Genomic DNA, 6000 nt, shown 5'->3' with positions numbered 1-6000 from the left:
CAAGTAGACCCATGCCTCAATCACCAAACAGAAACATGCGCTCTCAAAGCTTGCAACGAGTTACTTACGATGCAGTACCGAGAGGTTTGCGACATGATTGCGAAGTTAAGAAAAATCATCAAAGGGAGAAAGGAGAACAACCAGAATATACAGAAATAGACTGCATGGCTTATTCTCCTGTGCGAAATACGTACGAAGCATCCATCATCTCTAACTTTGAGCTGTGACATTTTATAGTGAATCGATGATTATATTAGATCATATTCCCATTTAATCACTGAAATTTTAAACATTCTCTTTTCTTGAATTCATGATGGTCCCTTGTTTTTACGCATCTTTCCGACTGCCTTAAAGAGTTTTTTGTACGGAACAAAACCTACAATTTAGTACAAAATGATCAACACTTTAATATTGAGTAGATTGTCCAAATAATAAAGAATACATATATATTTTAGGCTCCATGTAGATATATATATATATATATATATATATATATATATATATATATATATATATATATATATATATATATATATATATACATGTATATATTTCATGTATATATATAATAAAAGAAATATAATAAATAAAAATGCTATTGATTAATGAACGCAGGATACCGCCAATGTTTCTACTAATGTATATATTAATTTGTAAAGAGATGATAATGTATTTTATTTTGTATATGAATTGAAGGTGTTATCAAATGAAAAAACTTCGTAAAGGAAAACTTCGGGCTAAAGATATTTATATCTTAATAAATAGAGTAAAATTGACAAGGTGATATGCTGAAAATTTCATTAAAATCGCATAATAAATAACAAACGATTGGTCCGCGACTCAAATTTGGAATAAAACGTAGTAGAATTTGATGCTAATATTTGGAATATCTTACTGTGTAATGTTTTAATTCATCGTACGAATACCTCTGTTCAAATCTGTGACTATGCTGTCATCCTAAGAATAAAAGCAAATTTAATATCTAGTCGTAATGGCGTCATAGCAGTCGTACGATTGGCTACGATTTGAAACTAATTTGGCCTGTACTCCAAACTAAAGGCATAAAATCTTACAAAATTGTTATATTAGTATTCTTTCAATTAATTTCAACCTCAAAAAATATATGTTCCATTCACATTTTCAGAAAATTAGCAAAATGCGATTTGATCCAAAATCGGATCGCGAGCAGTCGTAAAGCCCCTTTCACAATTGATGTACGACCATTTGCGACCTTTGCGACAGGCTGCAACAGGCATCAATCGCTAGTCATCTCATAAGATCGCACAGAGGCTTTCACAGTTGCAACAGCTGTCGTACAACAGAAACAACTAGTAAACCCCGTTGCACGAGTAAGTCGCATTTGCTCTTTTGGTGCTCGTGCGATCACATGCGAGTGTTGCACGAGGGATTGCGAGTGGAACGGTCGCATAAATGCAAATGAAACGGTAGTGCAATGTTGTAAGCCGTTGCGATCGGTCTTGCAACATTCTTATGACCCATATATTATCGCACCCAGTCGCAAGACAGGTCTCTGTACATGTAGGTCGCTAGCACATGTGCAAGTGTTGTGCGAGTTCCAGTCGAGTAAATGCGACTACTTAGTTGTGCCACCTCTCGCACCAAGTCGTATAACGTTGAACAACACTCGCAAGATGATCGCCCGACCGATGGTACGACACTGGGTACGGCTGATGCGAGTGAATCGATCGTATTTGATCGCGTTCGGATTTTGAACATGTTCAAAGTTCAGCTGTGACCAGTCACGACCACCTCGAGTTCGTGCGACCGTCTACAACGACTGCGAGTTCTCGCAAGACACCAAGAGATCGATCGTGCAACAACAAGAAAAACTATTGCAAGCGGTCGTAAACTGGTCGGACGTCAATTTTTAAGGGGGCTGAACGGTCGCATACATGCGAATTCAACGGTAGTGGAATGTTGTAAGCCGTAATTTCGATCGGTCTTGCAACAGTCTTATATAATCGCACCCAGTCGCAAGACTGGTCTCTGTAGGTCACTAGCACATGTTCAATGTTGTACGACCTCCAGTCGACTAAATGCGACTATACTTAGTTGAGCCACCTCTCGCACCAAGTCGTACAACGTTGAACAACACTCACACGATGATCGCCCGACCGATGGTACGACCTGATGCGAGTGAATCAGTCGTATATAATCGCGTTTGGATTTTGAACATGTTCAAAGTTCAGATGCGACCAGTCACGACCACCTCGAGTTCGTGCGATCGTCTACAACGACTGCGAGTGATCGCAAGACACCAAGAGATCGATCGTGCAACGACAAGAAAAAACTGTTGCAGGCGGTCGTAAACAGGTCGTACGTCAATTGTGAAAGGGGCTTACGGTACGCGGTGGCCTTTATGTTATTACATGAAATCGTTATTGTTTCATTTTTTTCATACATGTGTGAATGATGTGTCTCCTTTATGATGAACTAAGTTGTAGCAAGAAATACCTAATGCACTTCATCAGTTGTCAATCCAATTGTTTTAGTTCTTGGTAGAACAATTTTGAATAATAATTTATTTCATATAATAACATACAAAAGAACAAGTGGGGATATGAGATCGTCATCCCACCTACTAAATATTCATGAAGACATGCCTAGAAACTTTTAACCGGAATAATGCAAATCTTTAAAAAATCATTAACTTTGTCATTTTTCATTCGATTTTGATCAAATTTTCAGCAATTTGCTCAATGAATTTTACTCTATTTATTCAAATATAAACATCTTCAGTCCGGAGCATCCCTTGAATACAAAAAAAGCCAGCCCAAGAATTTTGTTGGAAATGTTCCATTGAGTATTATCAACTCCCCAAACAGAAATCTTGAGAATTGTCAAAATTGTAAAACAGGGGATCGACATGCCTAATTTGATTTAATTTAAAATCTGAATGTTTATATGAAGTGTTGCTCATATACATATGGAGTGAGGCTAAAATTCAAGGGGCTGGGTTTTAACATGATCTGAAAATTTGCGAGAGCGGAAGCGAAACAAGCGACTCAACAATTATACAAAATGTATGACTTTACATTTAAATGAAACAAGGAGTTATTTATTGTAAACCGATAATGTTGTACGTATCGAATGTATTGTAATGTATTGAATACGTTTTAAATGACACCTCCTATTTTTATGTATAACCCCCCCCCCCCCGAGTGTCGTCTGAATATATTTTACCAATAAACAGCTGCAAGTGTTTCTGTAACGATTCCAGTAAAACTATAGCAATGGAGAACACCATGAAAACATTACACTATGTTTGTTATTTTGTTCAAATAATGCATCCACCGCGCAAAGCTTTGTAATGGAATTGAAATTGTTTTTTGATATCATGAAAAAACAAATGTGTTTACGTCAAACTGAAAGTCTAAAATGAAAACGAAAAAAATATATCCTTTGGTAATTTTATGGTAGATCCCGAAGTCATTATAATGATATAAATCATCTTTATTTCAAAATCAAACAGAGACAGTATAATTTACCCAGGTCCTTTGCCAATGATGATGGGACAAAGTACCCTTCATTGGCAAAAGGCAGGGTTATAATGATACGCGCATTTTTGTGATAACCACATACATGACATAGACTTCTATTTCCTCTTTAATGTAAAAAAAATATTTTCTTTTTGTAAATCTTTTATATTTTGTTCATATAAAATATATATTGTATATTTCAAACACAAGTTTAATGTGTATATGTTGATAAATTTTATTTAATTGTCCTATAAACATGGTATATGTTTTGAATTCCGATATGTAGCGAAATTAAGACCTGAGTTTTTATGCTTTGGTATGTACTTTATTCTTCTTACGTCATCATTTCATTGACAACTTTTGTGTGTGGCTAAAAAGACTTTGTAAGAACCACCCGTACCTGCAATGCATGATGTCTATTTGCAAAAAAAAAAGAAAAAACATTGTAAAGACGTTGTGAGCACGTAAATACATCTCACTTATACCACGTGTACAAAGTACGATGGTTACGGCCTTGTGAGAGACAACCCACTCCCTCCCTACTCTTGCTACTCTCTCCTCAGCTTTTTCAGAAGAAAAAAAAACGTGACTGCAGCAGTCTCCCTAGATGGTGATACATGTACGAAATCGGTCATCTCAGTGGCCATAGGTAAGGATTATAATAGAGTTTTTGGTTCAGAATAATGTAAAGATAAGGATTAGGGTTTATTCAGTTTCTGAGGTTAGATTTTATGTTTGGCTTAACTTGTCCATCGGAGCAGAGCAAATGCCTCTAAGATACGTAATTATCTTTTCATAAAAGGAAATTCGTACTGTATAAATGCGATGATTTTATATACTATATATTAGCTCTATATTTCGATAATTTTTTATCAATATCAGAAATGTATTTAATCAATAAATGAATCGCAAGAAATACCAATTGTAACGTTTTCTCTATTTAATTTATTTGTATTTCCATATCATTCCCATCTCGTTCATTATTAGCTCTTCTCATTATTACCTTGGTAACCGAATATCGTTACAGATATCAAAGCAATCTTGTCACCTATCGATCACTGCTTATGATGTTTGATTTCAATTTAGCAATTTGGTTGAACTATTTTTTTTTTCATCTCATTGCCATTTGCTATCATGATGAAGTAATGGTCTGATGAAACTTTAACAGAGAGTTGACTTGAATAAAAAAGAGAAAAATCCAACGAGTATAACAAGAATTTCATCGAAATCGGTTGTAAAATAAGAAAGTTATGACATTTCGGAGTTTCACTTAATTTCACAAAATATTCTGTCCGGTATGCAAATGAGGGGACTGATGACATCACTGACTCACTCACTCACTCTTTCTTTTATATTTCATTATATGAAATATGATTTATTCCCACTTTCTCCGCATCCTCCCCGAACACGTGGAATTACCATCGCCTTAAGATTTGTGGTTTTGTCAAGTTGGTCCTTAATGTCAACTCTGCAAAAATTGAAATATTATATATTTCAAACAATAAAAAACAAGAAATAATGAGTAAGGGACGCTTCGTCTTTTTCATAAGCATGTCATTGAAGTGTGCATATAACTGTTTTGTGAAAAATAAGCGAGAGTTTAAAATGTCATACTTATTTTACATCCGATTTTGATGAAATTTTCAGCATTATGCTTGTTTGATTTTTCTCTTGATTCAAATCAACATTTTTATAGGATGGTCTTCACATTTAAGCATAGTCATTACGGCAAAATCGCATTTTTTTTTATTGGCCCAATTTACGGTGGAAGTAGTGTAAAACTTACGAAGACCCAAATTAAACCGACGATGAAGTCTGTTTCACCGTGAACCGTATGATTTCTCGGTCATGTCGGTGGAAAGTCGCGCAACATACAGTGCGTCCACCCCCCCCCCCCAAAAAAAAAAAAACACGAAAGTTTAGCGATGACTTATCATAACTTAATCACAAATACAACAAACAAATGACCTACCATTGTAAAGCTTAGAATGTCCTCTTTTAGGTGGTATAAATACAATATTTTTTTTATTCGCGCATGATTGAGTGAAACCAATTTAAAGAAAAGATATCAAGAAGTCATTTGGCGGAGCGTTTTAAAATTTCAAAAAGCAAATCACGTGCCTAACAAGTTCAATATCTGCTCTTTAATTTGATAGCTTAATCGCAGAAAATGGTAAAAAAAATAACGAAGTTATGTTTATTCGAAACAATGCTTATAATATTATTTCCATAATTTTATGAAACATACGTGTGCATTGCTGATCGTCAACAAACGGAGTTAGGCATGTTAGGAGTAAGTCTAAAAGCTATCCTGTAAAAAACCTCTTCACCTGTTCACTTCATGAAATTATTGGAATTCAAGCCTTATTTCAAATAAACAGAATGTTCTTTTTTCTTGACCGTTTTCTGTAAGGTATCAAATTAAAGAGCAGATATTGAACTTATTAAAAGTGTCATTTTCTTTTCGAAACTCAGATACCGCCCGTTAAGTGACTTTTTG

Source organism: Lytechinus variegatus, chromosome 5, assembly GCF_018143015.1.
Source record: "Lytechinus variegatus isolate NC3 chromosome 5, Lvar_3.0, whole genome shotgun sequence".
NCBI classification, from domain to species: Eukaryota; Metazoa; Echinodermata; class Echinoidea; order Temnopleuroida; family Toxopneustidae; genus Lytechinus; species Lytechinus variegatus.
Note: the sequence above shows the minus strand (reverse complement) of the source record.